Raw genomic sequence first — 21,282 nt, 5'->3', positions numbered from 1 at the left:
TGCACAACTGGGATTCTTTGTGGGGTCTTTTCTCTATTAGTGCTTGCATGCTGGGTACATGGAATTTGCTTCTGAATTGCTTTTGAATCTCACATGCTTCCTCAGTAGAGACATAGGTAAGTAGCTACCACCCCCTTCCAAAGTGTAGAGCAAGACCCTGACTATAAGATCTTTCTTGTTTGTGCTTACTCAGCTCCTCCTGATGGGGTCTGACTAACATAAAGGGCTTGGTAGAACTAATCTGATTACATTACTCTAACTCTGCCTCTTGGAACCAAAGAGAGTAGAATAAATGTTCCTTCATTCCCTGTCTTCAAGTTCTAATGAGCCTCTCAGGTTATGAAGCTGCTAGACTCTACACTGCATATAGTCACATGTTATAGAACATAAAATGAGCCTAATTATTTTGATAAATATGCTTCCTTATAGGCCTAGTGGGCATTCGTAAATCCTATTCTGTTTTGGTTTTCTTTTCCTTTACACTTCTCTTCCCATCTCTGTCTGAATTGTCTTCACTCCCACCAAAGAAAGCCGTTTTCCTAGTTAATGTTACTATTGGTGTGATGAAACACCATGATCTAAACAAGTTGGGGAGGAAAGGGTTTATTTGACTTATAGTTCCACATCACTATTCATCATTGAAGGAAGTCAGGACAGGAACTCCAACAAGTCAAGAACTGGAGGCAGGAGATGATGCAGAGACCATGGAAGGATGATGCTTACTGGCTTGCTTCCCATGGCTAGCTCAGCTTGCTTTCTTATAGAACCTAGGATCACCAGCCCAGGGGTGGCCCCACCCACAACTGGCTTGACATTCCCCCATCAATCACTAATTAATAAAATGCCATAAAGACTTCTGTACAGCCTGATCTCATGGAGGTGTTGTCTTATTTCAGATTCCCTCCTTTCAGATGACTTTAGCTTATGTCAAATTGACATAAAACTATCCAGCACAGCCATATTTTTAACATTTTTTAGCCTTGTATAATTTGATGAGGCATACATAGATATATGTATGCACACCCACAAGGAATCTTTTAAACATTTTTTTCCTTTATGGTACTAGGTATTGAGCCAAGGGCCTTAACCGTGGTAGTCGAGTGCTCCACCAAGTGACAGTCCAGCCTCTATCTATTTTGTAAACAAAGATGGGATTCAAGATTTTTCCTGCATCTTGTTCTCATTCTCACACACTCATTTACTAAGAATTGTTTTTTATTATATGTATGTGCATGTATGTGTATATGTACACATATTTGTGGGTGTGCTTGGAAGCCAGAAAAGGATGTAGGATCCCCTGAAGCTAGAGTTGCAGGTATTTGTGAGCCACCCAACCGTGGGTACTGAGAACTGAACTTTGGTCCCCTGGAAGAGTAGCAAATGCTCTAAACTACTGAGCTAACACTAAAGTCCCAATCATATAGTACTCAGCATTGCTAATACAGTTTTAGTTCATTTTGTTATTGTACAATATTCCAGCATGTAAATATACAACTCATTTTAAAATACCTCTAACCGTAATTATTTGTCTTGTTTCCATATTTTTCTTGTGCTGACATTGTTGCTCTGCTCACAACAGCTAGAAAACGGAACCAACCCTAGATGTTCATCAACAGATGAATGAATAATGAAGATGTGGTATATTTATCCAGTGGAATTCTACTCAGCATTAAAGAAAAGTGAAATCATGGGATTTATGGGAAAATATATATGGAACTGGAAAATATGATACTGAACAAGGTAGTCCAGGCCCAGAAAGACAAATGTCTTACATTCTTTCTCATATGTAGATCCTAGCTTTGAATTTTAGATTTCTCTATTTAAATTTCAATGTGTCTATAGAAAGCAGAGAAAAAAAAAAAAAGGAGCCCTAAGAGATGGATGAGAACTTGGGGGTAGCCAATCACATGTGATATGAAAGTACAGGGGGCGGGGAATAACATTGCATTTGGAAAAGTTTAAACATGGATGATTATTAAATCAGAGATGCATAACTTGTAACATGAACTACTAAACAGTCTTATTAATAAAAAAAAAAAATCCAGGACAAGGTATTGGCTAATTTCTGAAAGACCCAAGAAACAGAACAAGTCACAGCCAACCTCACCTCGACAACTCCTCAGTTGATCTTGTTTCCTCAGGCTGAAAGCCTATGAGTCCTCATCTGAATGGATCTCAGTTGGACAGCTTAGAAGCCTCTAGTTCCTCGTCCTCATGCCTTGTATACTTTTCTGCTTCCTGCCATGACTTCCTGGGATTAAAGGCATGTGCCACCATGCCTGGCTCTGTTCCCAGTGTGGCCTCGAACTCACAGAGATCCAGATGAATAGCTGTCTCCCAAGTGATAGGATTAAAGGTGTGTGTGCCACCATTTTCTGGCCTGTATGTCTAATCTGTTCTGTTCTCTGATGGCCAGATAAGTTTATTAGGGTACACAATATATCAACCACAATAACTGGTCAAACTTCTGAAAATAAAAGACTGTCGGGTGTTCAGCCCTAAAGAAGACATCTACAGTACCCTATCCAAGACTGGGAGAGCATCACAGGAAAGGGGACAGGAATACTGCAAAGAGGGTGGGGAGAAGTCTTAGGAAACCTTGTCTTCTGGATACAACATGGCCGTTGTAATCAGGGATGCACAGTAGCTATGGCCACCTAAACAAGCAGACAGAAAAGTAAGAGGGATACAGGTATGGTGGTGCATACTTTTATTACCAGCATTCTAAAGGCAGAGGCAGGTGGATGCCTGTGAAATCTAGGCCAGCCTGAACTACATAACAAGTTCCAGGACAGCCAGGGCTACATAGTGAGTTCCTGTCTCAAAAACAAACAAACAAACAAATGTAGGAAGAGGAAGGCAATCTCCAGGAAAGGGAGGGAAGTGAGAGACAGTGGTGGGGTTGAATGTGTTCACCTCAGGGTATGTGAGTATGCAATTGTCAACAATTAATTTAAAGAATAGATAGAATATAGCAGGTGTGGTTGATAGTCCTCTCCCTCATCAATTTTCCTTTCTTCTAGAGGGTTACCAATAACCTGAAATTGATACATGTTCTCTTTATTTTTCTTTGTCCTTTTAACAAACACATATTGATTCTAATTTGCATTTTAAGGGGTTTACTGGTTTTGGAATTATACCTTCTGCCACTATTCTTTTAATGGATACTTTTTATTTTCAATTTGCCTATTTGACATGAAATGTAAAATTGATTATTTACTCCCTCCAAAAAAATGCAGGACCTTCCGAACACCTCTTATATTGCCCTCCCTTACTTCATGATGTTTTTAAATTAGTGTTTACTTAAATTCATCTACTTTTATAAACTTTGTAGGTCTTTTCTTTATTTTAATATTATAAATATATAATTTCTCCCTTCTCTTTTCTTCCACCAAACCCTATCATATATTACCTCTTTCTCTCTTTCAAGTACAACCTCTTTTTCCTTAATTATTATTACATACATATAGGTGTATACATATATATTCCTAAATATATAAATTCAGCAGTATACAGAAATTCATCTACTTTTTTAAAGTCTTTATACTAGGACTGGAAAGATGGCTCAGCAGCTAAGAGCACTTACTGCTCTTCCATAGGGTTTGAGTTTGGTTCCCAGCACCCACATTGGGCAGCTGATAACCACTAATCCAGGGCATCCAATGCCCTCATCTGACCTCCCAGGTCACCCACATACATGTCACACACACACAGAGAGAGAGAGAGAGAGAGAGAGAGAGAGAGAGAGAGAGAGAGAGAGAGAGAGAGAAGGGAGGAGAAAGAGGGGGAGAGAGGGAGATCTTTGAATAAAAATAAATTTCAAATTTTGCTTTAAACATCTAAACACATACTGACGCCTTTGTATTCTAGTCCTTTATAGCATTTCCCTCATTTGGGTCCCTTCCTTCTGAAAAGCGACCTTCAAGTGTTTTCTCCGTGAGATTTGTGAATGGTCAGCATTCACCCTTGGAAAAAAACTTGGAAATTCTAGTTTGTTAGGACTTAGACTTTTGTTCCTGGTTGCATTTGTCTTTTTCGTCTACTCTTTATGAAACAGTTTAGCTAAAAGTTACGAACATACTTTTCTCAGTGTTGTTTGGGTCTCACTGTGTTTCTTCAAATAAGTGTTTACATCTGAAATTTTTGTTCTAAAATATTATTAACCTTGACTATTACCTTTGTTTTAATCTTTTCATTTTCCCCTTATAACTCTTATTGCCTATATGTTAGCTTTTTACCTTGTGTTTGTTCGTGTGTCCATCTTCATGGGTGTGCTTAATGTGTGCCTGTGCATGCAGTAGGGCCCAGGGGATAATCTCAGGCATAGTCCACCTTTTAATTTTAATTCGTATTGAGATACCCTATCACAATTGCCTAGAACTCACCAAACAAGTCAGGTTGGTTAGCCAGAGAGCTCCAGGAATCTGTCTATCTCACCTCCCCAGTCCTGGAATTACAAGTGCATGCCACCCACCTAGATTTCTCGTTCTTTTTAACGTGGGTTCAGGTTCTTATGCTTGCAAACACTTTTATCAACCAAACTATCTCTTCTGCCCTTAACTCTTTACTTTTAGCTTTCCAATTGCTTAACCTTCACTATATAACCCTGTGTATAGCTACCATGCCTACTTATACCTCATCTCTACTATTCTAAGCACTTGCCTCACATGAAATTCACATTCCAAATCTTCCTCCTCTGGAGTCTATAGCCATTGTTTCCTGGTGTTCTAATAGTACTCAAGTATCACTTTCCAGTTTCTTGGGTCTCTAATATATAAGACTTGGGAGCACCCTTGTATTTCTAGTGACCTTTGAGTGTAAATATATAATATAAATGATGGGCATGTTCGAGATAGGCCAAAGTATAGAGAAGCCTCAAAGTCATGTCCAGTGGAGGATTTGTCTACAGATATCTTTATCTCATTAGTAAGTTAATAATTGAGTAAAGGACCCTAAATTTGTGTCTAGGAGAGGCTTGGAATTCTGGGGAGTTTGGCATAGGAAGTGAGCCTAATGTTCCTAATATACATTTTTCTTTTTAAATACCTGAAGAGATTTCCTATGGAATAATAAAACTTTCTGCATCACCTTGTGACACACAACTAGAGCTACTATGTGCCTTCCCCAGGGAATGGCTTCATATTCGCATAGAGAAGAATCTTCCAGCATTCAGAACTGCTAAGAATGCTATAGACACTCTCAAAACATACTGAGCTCCACATAAATAGAAAGATTTTCAAGTCTAGAGAGATTCATCACATAATTGTAGAAGTTACTGGGCTTCTTTCTGGGTTTCCAGGCCTGAGACTCACATGACTCTTCTGTCTCATCTAGAGATTACTTCACCAACTAGTCTGTGCACAACAATTGTGCAGTACTTATTGATTGAATGAAATAAGATCCAGATCCCAAAGCCTCAGCACCTTCCAACAACAAGCTTTGATTACTCTTGGCACACAGTCCGTGAGAATTGTCAATTGACTATGGCTTTGCCATACTACACTGAAAACAGCTATATTTAGGAAGTTCTACGTGTCCTTTCATTGTGTCACCCAGGATAAAGGATTAACCACTAACTAGAGCACGTTGTTCAAACAGTAGGGCAAAAGAAACTCAGAGAGGGTGGGGAAAACAGAGGCAAACCATCAAGCACATAAACCTTTGCTTGGAAATGGTCTGTGCCATTTACTCATATTCCAAAAGGCAACACAACCTACACAGCCCATTATAAAGTCAATGGAACAGGGAAGCAAGTCCCTTCTATAGATAAAGCTTGATGTGGACAGGAAAATACCAAGGGATTGCTAGAATCAGCTCACAGGGGCTTCCAACAGACAATTCTTTTAAGTTCATGGAATGGCCAGTCAGTCATTAAACCAACGACATTGTGAATTGGAAATACACCATGGAAGTTGGAATAAGACCAAACTTTCTTAGCTCACCTGCCTCCCCCCTGGCTAGTTTTAACATTTACCAGCACACCACTAGAGGGAACCAGTAGCTGTAAACAAATACCACTGGCTACCATTGTTTCCTAGGCAACCAGAACCTCAAGGAGTCCAGCAGTAATAACAGATTAATAGCACTTAGAAGGGAGGTGAGGTAGTTGGGATGAGTGGAGGGGGGAACTGCGGTCGGGATGTACTGTATAAGAGAAGAATCGTGTGTGGAGTTTGTGTGTGGGGGGGTGTCCTTCAAGATGAGTCTCTTCTCTGTACTGTAAAGGACTCTGTACTTATTTTAGCTCAGAGGAAAGAATCAGCATCTGTTACACCTTCTTGACTCACCTTCTGGCACAGCAAGATGAAGTAAAACCAAGGAGGTAATGCTGGCATCCTCCCTCTTACATGAGCTCCATTTAAGGTCTTGTTTCCTTGGCAACACACCTGACATTAAAACTACTTCCAGTTCCCTCTCCTCTCACCTACTTTGAGTATTCAGTGAAACATTCCCTCTTGGCACCCCGCATGAGCCCATGGGATGGTTTCCAGACGAGGCCCCTACTTTAGCACGAAGTCCCTTCCTTAAACCAAGCTTTAATTGAGTCCAACATTTTCTTTCCTGCAGTGTGGGCTGGATAGTGCAAAGTGCTGTCACTTAAGGAACCCCAGGTGCAAAAGCTGGGCTTCCCCCAGCCTCATGCTGTCATCCGCCCACCTCCCACATTAGCCAATTGACCTCTACTGTCAAGATTTTCCTCCTAAGCCAGTGGTGAAATCAGGGGTATTTGCAGATTCCTCCTGGACACTGTCCCATTTGAAAGGACGATGAAAGGATTAAGGAGAAACCAACTTGAAAGGATACCAATAGGTTTCTGTGGAACTGCCTCTGGAAAGCACAGGGCTGTGTTTCTTCAGAAAACCCATGGCCATTCCCACCCTTTGTCCTTCCCTTATTGCTACCAATTTTCCTCCCCCACCCTCCACTCCCACCTCCCACCCTCCACCCCTCCACCCCCTCCTTTGCTCAGATCCACTACTTCAGAGGGCTGGTTCCAATTGCAAGGCTATTCCTGCACCAGTCTCTGGCAACCAGAGTGAAAGGTGCCGACAAAGAGGCCCTCTCCACAGCTCCCTTTTCACAAGAAGCATGTATCCAATTAAAGGATTTTAATTAAAATGCTTTCTGTAGCATCCTGTTTCTACTCACTATTATAAATTCAACTTGACATTCTCTGATTTAACAGGTGGGTGAGATTATTCTGAAAGCTGCCAGATGAGAGGAAATAGAAGCTAGGCTAAAGGAAGCTGTGTGCTGGTGTTGAGTGTGTGTGTGTGTGTGTGTGTGTGTGTTCATGTACATATGCACTCACATGCTGATGTGAGTGCACAGTTATGTATGCATATGATTGTTTTTAAATGAGTTTTTTAAACATTTGGCTTTAAATACAGAAATCATGATACAGCACAAGGGGCCACAAGAAGAAAATACAACTGCAATCTTTAAAAACTAGAATCTCATGCAAACTCTGTTAAAACCCAAGCCCATGGCCTCCATTTCTTTAAATGTGTGTACATGTGTGCATGTATTCCTAATGTTATAGATATTACTAAATATATAAATACAACCTGTTCAGTCTTCAAAATGCATAGAACTTGTATGATGAATAATGAACTTGTATTAAAAAACAAAAACAAAACAAGTCCAGCAGCACCCAGTTGTGCATTTTTCATTAGTGTGGTTTTATTTCTAAAATATCAGCTGAAAAGTAGCTGTACTCTCATTTTTTATGAAGGATATGTTACTTGCTACTTACACAAGTGAATAAGGGGGAGGTTTCAGTGTTGGTGTTGCCAAAGACAGGTTTTACATCTTCAATACTGTGAAATTCTGTCAGTGTAATGTCTCCAGAAGTTCTAATAGAACCATGTCTTATGCCTTCAGGTAAGAATTGACCAGTTGTTGAATGCTCCCTTTGTTCACAAACAGGCAGTTTATCTACAAAGCCAGTACTCACAGGACTTTATCTGGGTTCCGTGCGGGAGTGATGCTATCCTCCAAGTCTGGACCTCTGCTCTCTCAAGCCCCTTCCTTCCAGGTTCTGCTTCTATCTCTCCTCCCCACAACACTCTTTACCACTTTAACACAAACTCCCACTTTAAATGTCTTCCATAGTTACAATTTATTCACTTTGTCAACAAGACCAACTAGGATTGTAGCTATTAAAGGTTCATCAATGAACAATAAGAAAATAAAAAATATGCAAAATACATTTAATCATGAGAACATGTTGGAAAGAAAGGTTGAGGTAGGCAGTGTTGTTTGCATTTATCTACTACAATCATAATCTTAAATTTTATGTTTATACTCCTTTCTCTCATTTGAGCTGCTAGTCCCTGTGGGTAAGGATTGTGTCTAATACCTTAAGGTAGTAATCAAAGTATTTAACAGCTAATGCAGCAGAAGTGTCAGCTAGTGAAAGCAGAACTAGACAATCCTCACATACCCCAATTAGATATTACCTCTGCAAAACCTCACTGCACCCTCCAGATTTCAATGTAACTGAATTTGATCCATTGCTGATTTCATAAAACAACTGTTTTCTTATACTATATTAATGTTACTATGTTGCTGGAGAGCTTCTCTCCAGGTTCCATCAAGCCCCACAGTCCCACAATCCAAGTATAAAATAATCACTCAGACGCTTATATTACTTATAAACTGTATGGCCGTGGCAGGCTTCTTGCTAACTGTTCTTTTGTCTTACTTAAATTAACCCATTTTTATAAATCTATACCTTGCCACGTGGCTGGTGGCTTACCGGCGTCTTTACATGCTGCTTGTCCTGGTGGTGGCTGCAGTGTCTCTTCCCCCTTCTTCCTGTTTCCCCAATTCTCCTCTCTCCTTGTCCCGCCTATACTTCCTGTCTGGTCACTGGCCATCAGTGTTTTATTTATATAGATTGATATCCACAGCATTACTATAGTGACCTGAAAGAGTAAATGTCCTTCAAAGGGTCTAATTTAATGTTTAAGAGTGTACATGTATTCAGTTACAAAGCCAGCATTGGGGAAGCTGTGTTCAAGGCCATTCACAGCCACAGGAAAGTTAGGGACCACTCTCGTTTACTAGGAATCTGACTGGCTGAGGGTGGAATGGGGAGGAGAGGGAGAGAGAGGAGGAGAAGGAGGAGAGAAAGGAGAGATGAGGAGGGAAAGAAAGGAGAGAGGGGGAATATATTAGGGGATTTTTAATTGGGGCCAGACAGCCACCATGAAACAGGGTGAAGGTCCTTGTCACTCCTAGCAATGCAGTAGCTGTCTTATCCATGTAGGAAAGACTTTCCAGGACAAACTAGCTCTTTAGAAGCTAGTTTACTTCTTCTACAGGAAAAGTCCTAAGACTTCAGCTTCATTGTTTAAGTTCTGAAGCTCAACAAAGTTAGAAAAGCACATGATACCCACCTGCTGCCTTCTCTGTGCTCTGTGAACAAGAGCTGTTCTGTCATGGTTCTCTGTGGTATCTATAATGTCTAATCCCACTTGAACACAGGTTATATAGTGTACAGATAGACTCACCTCATCTGCTGTGGACACCTAGTGAATAGCTTATGCCACAAAGGCTTAGAGACCCACTTTTGTCTTCAACCCACCACTCAATGTTCAGGAAGGAGAAGGAGACACACTTCAAGTGCAGGAAGCATCTTCACAAAATGACTAGCCACTTCAGGGTATGCCCGTCAACTTCCCTCTCTTCTGAGTCTTTCCTTCCTCCATTTCTAAGACTCCATTCATAAAATAACATAAAGAGAATTGAAGAGAAGTTATCTATGTGGTTCAAATAACTAGTGGGCTTTGGGAACAGGGTAGTAGTTAAACCTGCAGCCAGACTATAAGGTGCATGTTAGAAGTCTACCATCTCTCAAGCCCATCTGTGGACACATTATCTCACTAGAAGACAGCTGCCTCAAGCTAAAAGAGAGAAGCCTAGAAGGAAAAAAGAAACATGCCATTTTCCACTATGGATTTCACAATTATGGAATTCATTACCCAAGTAGAGTGATGCAAGCTGAAACTATAAATGGTTGCAAGTCTGAGTAAGAAAAACACACCACAGAGTTCATTAGAAGACTGAAGAGCACTTGGCGTGGTGTGTGAACAATCAACAAACAGTCACTGATGTATCCCCATGTCCAGGATTGTGTTAAGTACAGATGGGAAGGGAAAAAAGAAGGGACCTTGGTCCCAGGCCTGAAGGACTTTACACAGCAGGGGAGTGAGATTCACCTCCCAGTGACTGCATGTAGAAGCTGCTTGTGGACAGCAATGAAGTGCTCTGGAAAATGAGAGCCCTATGCCTTCTCTGCCTTCTTCAGCGTGTGTCCCAAATGTTCCATAACCCTCGGCACCTTCAAGCTTCAAGAATTTGGGTAGTGGGAACGAGAACTGAGGCCATTGTAGGAAATGTAGCCCCTGAGTGAAGATGGTTGAGTTGACATGGGTTGCTGGGCTCAAAGGTTCCTTTCCACCTCCTATACTATAGGTGAGCAGGGAAGGAGAATAGGAGAAAAGTTAAGCAAAGACATGAAAGATAAATGACAAAATGGTCATCCGTCTATCAAATAACAGAGAGAGGAAGTTACAAAATCAGACAACTGAAATCTCTGTCAGCTCCAGAAATTCCTCGATTTATACCCCACTTGATCTAAGTGGAGTCAGTGCCCAATACATTTGCCCCTCTGAGAAGCTTAGGATACAGCCCCAACAATGGAAATGTACTAGAGAAGGATTTCCCACCTTACAAAGCACACAGGAACAGACAGGATACAAAGGCGAAACTGAACAGTAGACAGATGTATTTCCGATGATCCGGGTATGGGCAGGCTGTCTCCAGGTTCATGTTTCCAGGTTCTTGGCCTCTTATTCAAGGAACTGAAGCCAAGTCTTACACAAATTACAAGAGTAACAAGGAGACGCTTCGGAGACAAGCAGTGGTGAAGGTGAGGAAAAAAGGCACTGCCGAGGTTGACAGCGAGCGCAGAAATGAGGTTGCTCAGAGGCCCCAATTTTTATAGGGCCTTCCCTTTATAGAGTTCAAGAAAAGGAGTTTGGTTGCTAAGGGGTGTAGCATAAGTGTTTCTCTGTTTTGATGGACAGTTTTTAAGTTTCAGAATCTCTTTCCTATTGTATGTGTCCATTCCCAAATTGCATATGATTTCAAGCATTTGCATCCTCAGTTATATATAAGATTCTCCCTACCGAAAAAAAAAAAAAAAAAAAAAAAACTCAGAAGATCAGCTTGTCTTGTTGTATATGTACCCCCAAACCAGTCCACAGTAGATCAGCCCCATTTCTCTTGGTTTCACAAACTATTCTAGGACATATTTGAATAGAAATTGGTTGTTGCCAAGGGGTTGCTAAGCAGAGTAACTATTCCCATTGCTTAAATCCAATATACATGCAGGCTTAAGCAGGGAGATCCCAGGGTACTAGGTAGGTTATTAGGGAATGGGTACATACATAGCCAAGCCAAGGAGAGTCCGAAGTTGCTATGCTCTTCCCTGTGCTTTCCTACCTCAATTATTATTTACAACTGAATCCACAAGAAGAGATCATAGTACAATAAATGAGAAAGGATGATGGCTGACATGTGAAACAGATTCTCTTTGTTCCTGAGAGATGTCTAATTTACCTCAAACATCACACTTGGTTTCTCAGATGATTTTCTAGGACTTTATTATTTTTAAAATGCCATATATATATATATATATATATATATATATATATATAATTTAAAAACATATAAAAGAATGTAGGGAATATATAGAAATGCAGCTTGGAAAACTATTGTTGTAAAACTGAAAACCAAATTTAAACTCACAAATGGTCACTTTCTGTCTAAGCAGTCACCCTTTATGTCCCTAGGGTGAAATCGATACATGGGTCAAATCATTTTCCTTCAAAACACCCAATGAAATGAACTTTCCCAAGAACTCTCCCCAGATGTAACATGTTTTTTTATTTTGGAAAGAGCCTACTTATGAGAGTCTGTGTCTGCCCTGTTAGAAAGAGATGAATTTGTCAAGTCTTTTGGCATTGAATAAGGCCATAAAATATGTCCATATTTCCTCAAGTGATTGAGTTATTACACATCAAATTCTTGCTATGAAAACACTGGCAGCAAAAGAAAAAAATCTAGTTCCTGAGTATCGGGACCAAGCAGAATAGTTCAAACCTCAACTAAAGCTTTTACCCAGTGGCTCTGCAGTTAAAACACATGCAGCACTGTGGGAAAGCCCTGAAATCAAAACAGAAAGTGGTTACTCATGACCTTCATACAGAGATACGCTGAGAAACTTGGTTTTAGTCCTCAGTTGAAGAAGAGAAGAGGTTCCATTCAGGCCCACTTGTCTGCCTACACATGCAAGCTACTATGCAGGCTCAGAATGCAAAGCTGTCCTTCCTCAATAACACCTGGTGACAGCATCTGAGGAAGAGGAAGAGGATAGCATTTCTGCTGGTCCTCTGGGTAAATCTCGGGTACAGTGGCTAACAGCCTCAGTTCTGACTCAGTCTTATCACAAGAAACTCCACACCCACAAAGCCCTAGATCCCAGGTGGAACACAAAGTTTGGTCCCCAAACCAGAACCAGCCACATTAAACCTCAGGTTCCTAGGGGTCAGGCATGGACTGGGAGCGGCAGTGAAGTGTGTAGCAGAGTCATCAACAGGCAAACCAAGGAAGAGAGAAAACACAAACAATATCCAAACCTTTCCCATATTTTCTACATAAATGAGAATGCTTTTGGCAAGAAAATCTAGGGCTGAAAAACCACATCATTTAGTTTCTTCCAAATAGTAAATGACTGACTTCGGTGGTGTAACATTAGATTTTTTTTTTTTCTTCACTGGGTTTGGCTCTATTTTGCAGTACAGAAATCAGCCCCGCCTTGTAGGCGTGACCGTTATCGAAGTCTCAATGGGGGTTGGAACTTCCAGGTCAAAGCTGGAATGGCTACCCACCACAAGACGTCACTGAAATCGAGGCTCTGTCAAATCCATACTGCATTGCAGGAGGTCTATACCTAGTATTAAAGATATTTCTCTATTTTACTTGCTCTGCCGTAGGGCTCCTTTCCCCTTCTCAGCAATTGTAGGTTAAAATACCACACACTGGCTTCCTTCAGACAACTCCTTAAGTCTGAAATTTGGTTAGAAGTTTACATACACATAAACAAAATATGTGACTCTACTATTTGGGCCCTACTAGAAAACTTTGAACGTTTTTCTAAACCAAGGGTGATTCAGTTTAGACTCCTGATCCCAGAATGACACAAACTGTATAGATGCAGCTCTTGAGCAGAGGCACACAATCACAAGGGCTACACTGATTAAAAGATGCAAATAGTATATCAAGTCCTCTGTATCAATATCAATATTTGTTTAGAACAACTCCTTCACTAGAAAAAAAGTCAGTCTGATGCACTTGAACAGAACCCAAGCAATTCTGACTCTCCATTCCATGAAAACATGTTAATGTACGGTATTAGAAACGTGAAGGAAAGGAATATTCACTGGTATAGCACTCTTCAATCTCCATTTTGACCATAAAATAGGGCTTACAATTTTTATTTCATACAATATACATTGGTTGCCAAATTTTAAGTTTGTTCTAATTGCTTAATATATACTGCTGTTAGTCTGCTCCATAAATGTCATCCTTCTTGTGCTTCAGTTCTTCAAAGTCAAACTCAGATCCTGTAATCCTCCTATCGATATCTTTAATGTCATCACAGGTTGTCTTGGAGTAAGTGATAGCGGAGGGGAAATAAATATCTGGCTATATGTTCCCGAATCTTGAAGTACAAAGAGGTCACTGATGTTATTATATTTTTGTTCCATTAGTTACAAGAGCTCCAAAGTTGGTTCATTTTCTTTCTCAGGTCCCTTGGTCTCCACAGTTGTATTTAACAATGGCAATATATTTGCCCTGGTGTTGCCCACATCATGTGCAAAAGAGATCATGCAAACATAGATGTCTGACTTTCTGTTGGATGATAATCCGGCAGGAGTTGGCATCATTGGTGGTCTTGATAGGGCAGCTAAAGATACAGGTCGCTATGATTGCCTGGCCCACTTTTTCAACCCTAACTTCTACATGGCCATGGTCGCAGATGAGGTGATTTCAGAAAGTAATCTCTCAGATTTTACACCACCCACTTTTCTATTTTGCACAATGACTTCTTCAATTGGTTTATTCAACATGTAAGCACCTCCAAATATAGCACTTAACCTTGCAAATCTTTGTGGCAATCTTCCAAGATCATAGAGCAGATAAAGGTATGGACTTTTACCATGGCTTACTGAAGACCTGCTGTAAAGTTTAATTCTGTTAATGGTATCAAAACATGACTGATCCAAGTCGTCATCTGTTCTGTACCATGTCGAAAGAATGACCAGTAAAACCTATAACATCTTGGATCAACTTCTTATCCACATCTCTCACTGAGGTCTTCTCAGAGTCAAGGCCCTCAAAAACTCTAGGATCTTTTTCCTCAACGTTGGCAACATAAACTAAGAACTTCCGGAAGCAGCATTTTTCAAACAGCCCCATTAAGCTGGGTGCCAGGGCTTCTGCTTCAGTGGAAGGAACCTTTTAGATCTTTTCTACCACACAGAACACAGCTCCCTTCAATCACTTTGAAATCCATATAGCAGGTGACTTCTGTTTAAAGCCTCATCTTCACAAACTGCCTATTGACCATAAGAAACGTGGGGATTAAATCAACATTCCAGATGACTTAAGTCATCTCCCTATTGAGGCTCGTGGTTGACCTGGTAATTTAAATCTTTTGTGTAAGTCTTCCAGTGTCATTATAGATGTGCTTTCTCCTGCATAGTATGGGTCTTAGCCCACATGAAGAACCTACTTTCTGTTCACTGTCATTATTCCTGACAGATACATCCTATTGGGCTGGTGCCCAAGCACATCACATAGAATGCCTCATTCATAGGGCTTTGGGGCCACCATAGAGAAGGGGCTTTGGAGCCACCATAGAGAAGGGAGCAAGAAGTTTGGCAGCTGTCTATCCCCCACCCCACCCCAGCTGTTGTGTGTAGAGAGGGGGTAGACCTGAGGAAAGAAAAAACAGAGCCAACTAGGAGGTGAGGCTGACCACCACCTCAGCAACATTTATGAAACTTGTGAAGGATAACGTTTCCTGACCTCAGTCCTGCCACCTGTTAATGTGAATGGATCAGGGAATGATATTTTAGTGAGCTATCTAGGTGATTATGATGTACAGTTAGCTTTGGAAATGTTAATTTAGACAATTAAAACTCATCATTAACAAATTCACATGAACTGTTCTCCAAACATTTCCAAGAGGTGATAAGACTGAACAGTCAAGATATTATGTTCGAGTGTGTGTGTGTGTGTGTGTGTGTGTGTGTGTGTGTGTGTGTGTGTGTGTGTGTAGACTAAAGGATGATATTTGGGGTCTTCCTTTGTTGCTATCCACCCTATATTTTGAAATAAGGTCTCTTGCTGAAGCAGGAGCTCATTGATCTGGCTAGACTGACTGGCCAAGAATCTGCCAGTTCCCAACAACAGCCTTGGCTCTGGGCTTATAGGCGAGCTACAATGTGCAGCTTTTAGGTGCATGTTGAGGATCTGAACTCAGATCCTCCTGCTTGCACAAAAAGCACTTTTCTATGCCGTCTCTCCAACCCAAGACTGTGTTCTTTTAGCAACTAGCAGATGCCCACAATCTACAATATAATACTGATTCTGTCTTTCTGTTCTAAGGAAAATAAATTCTTGTTCTCAGTTTTTCCATATAAAATGGAACTCATAAAAGTAACATCCAAGAGGTGCTGTGAAGATTAAATAAATAAATTTATTCCTGCTCTTAAAAGTGGGCATGCTGCATATGTGCTCAGTACAGGGGCATCATCCTCACTAATGTTAAAGAGCCTGATTGAGAGCAACCAGGATCACCATAATGACTTCATATACTTAAAAATGTGAGAAAGGAGACAGAAAGCTACACAACCACACTAACTCACAAAAAGAGCAAAACCACCTTATAAAGAAGCTTCCTTGGCCGGGCGGTGGTGGCGCACGCCTTTAATCCCAGCACTCGGGAGGCAGAGGCAGGCGGATCTCTGTGAGTTCGAGGCCAGCCTGGTCTCCAAAGCGAGATCCAGGAAAGGCGCAAAGCTACACAGAGAAACCCTGTCTCGAAAAACCAAAAAAAAAAAAAAAAAAAAAAAAAAAAAAGAAGCTTCCTTGACTTCTTACATAATCATTGTTGTGAGTACTCAGTGAAAACAGTCATTGGAATCCAGTGCATAATGCATAGTGTGTGTACACCTGAGTTCAAACACGTTGGTTTTCACTCATAACTGTTCCTTTTCTGTCAGACAGAGCTGCTCCTAACACACTTGAGGACTTGATGACAGGAGCTCACAGCAGCAGTAACTAAGATAAACATGCTTAGAATATAACTCTTAATCCATCCTACTTAACTTAATTTTACCCAACTCTCCTCATTTCAGAAACAGAGCCACCATCTATGCAGACACCTGGGGATCACAATGACCTCCAGTCTCACATAGACATGTGTGCAACTGATCAGACAAGTCTCATAAAAGAATTTGGCCTCCCAATAGCAAGAGTATCTTTTGATTCACATTCTATTTAGATCGAGTATCTTGAATCTGTCCACCTGTCTTCATAACCTTCTCCCATCTAGAATTTCTTGGCCTCCTCTAAGTCCCTATGGGTATTCCCCATACAGCAGCCATTGCAATACTATAAAACTCAGCTTCATGCTTCTCCCAAAAAGTAAACTACTATGATAATGATTTTCATGACTTAACATGATTGAGCCTCTGGAAACTCAAATTATTTGATTACACATTATTTCTCGGTACATCTGTGAGAGTCTTTCTAGATGAGATTGACATTTGAATGGGTATAACCGAGTGTTGCCTTATATGTTTTATGCTGCTATGGTAAAATACAATGGACAGTTGGTTAAGAACATAGAAATTTGTTATTCTTATGTTGGATGATGGCCTTAGACATTCAAGATCAAAGTAGCAGTAGGTTTAAATGAGAACTAATTCTTCACAGATGTCTATGGGGTTGGTTTTCTTTGTTGTTTGGTTGGTTGGTTGCTTGGTTGGTTGGTTAGTTGGTTACTTGGTTGGTTGATAGAATTTTTCCCTATGTCCTAAGTGGCTGAAAATGCTTACAAGTTCTCTTAGTTCCATTTTTAATATCATTATTTAATTACTCTTCCTTTATTGTAATAAGGAGTTGAGACATCCTACTGAAAGAGAGAAGCTTTATGTTTCCTCTCATAGCTCAGGAGTCCAAGCCTGGTTGGCCTGATTGCTTTGGGGAAATAATGAAACAGCGCACCATGGGAGGAATGTGTGATAGAACAAAATCACTCACTGCATGAGGAAGGAACATTCAAGGAGACTGAAGTCTCACAAACCTCTTCCTGGGAACACTCCAGTGTTCTAAACACTTATCACACAAGTGGATTTCTGAAAGGTTCCACCACCTTCTATAGTTCCCATGCTGTTGACTATGACTTTTCTAAATGTCAATCCTGGCATGGCAGCATAAATCTATGAGCCCAGGTACTGGGGTAACTTAAGCAGGAGAATCATTTAAATACCTGAGTTAGAGACTAGCCTAAGTAACATGCTGAGACCCTATACCAAAAAGTAAAAAGAGAAAGAAAAAATCTTTAATTAGAAGATCTAACAATATTAGCTGCAATCCCATTTGTAAGGAAAGATCCCTCAAACCTAGTAACTTATCAAAAGCACAACTTCACCCAGGGCCAATCCTGCAAGAAATGCTCAACTTTTCTCTTCACTCTGATCCTGGGCAGTACTTGGGAAGACACACAAATAGTGTTGACTAAATTGGCCACAAGTGGAATGTATTAAAGTGAATAAAACAACTGTGGAGCAGGAAAGGCATTAATGCAACTAACGATTCATGATTTGTGGTATCAGATCATGTGGGGTGTGTTGGGAGCAGGTGAGACTAACATCAAGTAACGGAGCTGAATAAAGCCCCCATGTGCCAGGGGTCCACTTGTCTTGTTTCTAGGTTTCTCCTCCCAGCAAAGTCCACACAAGAGTTCTTGGCCTGAAGCCAGAGGGGCTGATGAGACTTCCACACCATTCACTCCTTTCTAAGCTAGGTCCCTGGACAAGGTGCTAATGAGCAGTAAAGGGCCAGAAGGTGAGGAGGAGGAGGGAGAAACAGGGTCTGGATTATCCATGACCTGTATAATCGGCCCCTTAAGATCTGGATTGATAGATTCGCAGAATCCTCTTTCCACCCAAGAGTGTGAGGGAGATTTGGAAGAGATGCTAAGGTACCAGGAAATGAAATGCGGTCTTGTTAGGAATCTGCAGGCATTGATACAGTCTCCACTAAAAGTGCCTTTGAGGGGACTGAGAGTGGTTTTGAGTGCTTGTCAGTGGGCTCTCAGCCTGTGGGGGTTTTTTATAGCTCATTCAGGCACAAAACTATTATATTTCAGGAAAGTTTCTGAAAACCATTTCCTTTCATCACTCCCATGGCTTTAGTCTGTGCATTTCCCCTACAGAGAAGCCATTGATCAAAGTCCAACCCAGGGAGGGTGGAAACCAGGTTCCCCAAAGTGACACACATTCTAATTTGTACAATCTGTGCATTCTAAGTAACGAAATGACTTCACTGAAGGTTGAGTTAGTAAGAGATGTGCAAATTCATGGTCGTGTGTTGGCTTCAGGGTATGAGGGATTCGCATATGGATTCTGGGAGTCAAACACATTAGGTTAAATCAAGGTTCAGCTTTTACCAGCTAATGTTGCTTTGGAAAAGTCAATATCTCTAGGCCTCATGTCTCTCAGCTTTTAAATAAGAATAGTTTAGATAAGATGCTTTGGTATAGATAAAACATGTGGCGGATGTGTGTCAAATGATAAAAGACGGTGATGGAGTATTGCTGATGATTGACTGCTACTGAAATAGCCGTGACTATCATAGGGAGTTGATTGGTATCCAAAGGTTCCTGCATCAAAGGACTCACCTAGATTCCATGTTGAGTCATAAAAGTCACAACTTAAAGTCACTTACATAGAAAGACTTAAAAACAAAATATACACTATAATTTCTTATTAGAAATATAAGGTGAGTTGATACAGCAAACTTTAACTTATATCTTTTTTTTTTGGTATTTCAAGACAGGGTTTCTCTGTGTAGCTTTGTGACTTTCCTGGAACTCATTTTGTAGACCAGGCTGGCCTCAAACTCACAGAGATCTGCCTGCCTCTGCCTCCCAAGTGCTGGGATTAAAGGCATGCACCACCACCACCCGGCAACTTACATCTTATATGTATAATTATTTTTAAGTTCAAGAAAACTTAAAGATCTCAGAGTGGTGGCAAACTTTAGTCTCTGCACTCAGGAGACAGAGGTGGATCTCTATGAGTTCAAGGCCAGTCTGTTCTACATAGCAAGCTCCAGACCAGCCAGGGCTGTATAGTGAGAGACTGTCTTAAAAATAAGGCTATAGAGAAAAGATTTAGAGGAGTAGAGATAATGTTTAAACTTTAAAATTATCCACATCTTATATATAAGAGGTTCATGTATAGAAAATCTTATTAAAGCTGGTGGAATCAGAGAGCAGGGTATGACACAGATACCCCATAAGGATTGGGCTTGCATAAAAATAACTCAAACAGTTTATATAGTCTTAGGAAAGCAAGGACTTGAGATGATGAACCGTAATAACTGCCATGTGCTTGGAAACTACATTTCACAACCTAAACAGCTTTAAAAATCTATGACAGGTACTTCATGGTAAGAAATCCATATCATGTGTTTGCATGTATGCCAATTACTGCAGGGTGGCCTGAGAGCCAAAGTCAGTGCTGAGAATGAAGAAGGCTCTAGAATGTCCTGGGATGCATTTGTGACATCATTACCCAGGAGTTCCTGTTTTTTGTTGTTGATGTTTGTTTGTTTGTTTGTTTGTTTGTTTGAGACAGGAATTCTCTGTGTAACAGTCCTGGCCATCCTGGAATTTGCTCTGTGTCGACCAGGATGGTCTCGAACTCACAGAGATCCACCTGCATCTGCCTCCTGAGTGCTGGGATTAAAGTCGTGCACCACCACCACCTCTAAGATCAGGATTAGAGGCAAGGTCACCATCACAGAACATCAGACGTTTTTTGGTTCACTTACTTCCTAGGAACAGTACCATCATAGTCCAAGCTCTATGTTATCCCCCAATATATTGGACAGAACCTAACCAGGAGGCTACAGCAAACACTCTTTGGAAATGTCAGTTAAATACTTCAAAGCAGGGACCCAATGACCAGAAAACTACAAGGTATGATGACAATTCTAACAGCCTAATCTGAGTGGCCAAAGACATCTACATACATGGACTAGGGACAGGCAGGATTAAGAAAAATGAATTTAAGGAATTTAAATTTAAATCTAAATCTATTTAAAAGATAAACAGGTTAAACTATTATTGTCAAAAGCAGAATCTTTAACATTCAGAATACAATCATTTTTACATACTCCACTCTTGGTTGCTAAGACTAATTCACAAAACTTTGTCTAGTTACCTTTCATTGACTGTAGTTCAATGCATGTACATGATAGCTGAATTTAATGAATGAAACATGAGTTTAGTTCATGTTCTGTTTGGGTAACACTGATACAGTGCCTCAAGAATTCCCATGTATAAATTCTAATTCAGGCTGACTATTTAGTAGTGTTTTCCTTTCTTAGCTAAAATATCTAGGTTTTTGGAGGTTCCTTGTTTTTGTAAAAGGGGCTTCACTGAAAATTACAGGAAAAATTATAACTGATTTTGGCTTTGAGTTCTGCAGTTCAGCCAGAGATTCCTGATTTAGTTAAACACCAGCCTTTTGTAACTGTGTGTGCTGCAAATATGGATATATTCATATTAAGCATACGTGTGTACAGAGATATCAAATCTTGGGTTTTGCCCTGTCATACCCTGTCACTAAACACTTGGTCCCTGACTTTTGGATAGGAACTTGAGTGCACAGGCATGTAAGCTCTACAGGAGGAAGCATGGCTCCTCAGACTTGAGTAGGGGTGGGGAGAGACTCCAGGGGTGCCACTTGGAACAGAAGTCTCAGATGGCTGCTTATATAATTTTTTTATTATTTCTTTGAGAATTTCACACATGCATACAATATATTTTGATCATATTCATTCTCATATCCTCCCCACGACACCCGTAAGGTCAATCCTCAAATCCCCCACACACTCATAAATTTA

General features: G+C 40.5%; 1 pseudogene; it reads right to left on the bottom strand.

The window, feature by feature from the left end:
* Positions 1-13,635: 13,635 nt before the first annotated feature.
* Positions 13,636-14,951, bottom strand: LOC114698548 (annotated as a pseudogene).
* Between the last annotated feature and the right edge of the window lie 6,331 nt (positions 14,952-21,282).

The sequence above is a fragment of the Peromyscus leucopus genome, chromosome 6 (assembly GCF_004664715.2).
Source record: "Peromyscus leucopus breed LL Stock chromosome 6, UCI_PerLeu_2.1, whole genome shotgun sequence".
In the NCBI taxonomy this organism is placed as follows: Eukaryota; Metazoa; Chordata; class Mammalia; order Rodentia; family Cricetidae; genus Peromyscus; species Peromyscus leucopus.
Note: the sequence above shows the minus strand (reverse complement) of the source record. Positions and strands in the feature narration are given on the sequence as shown.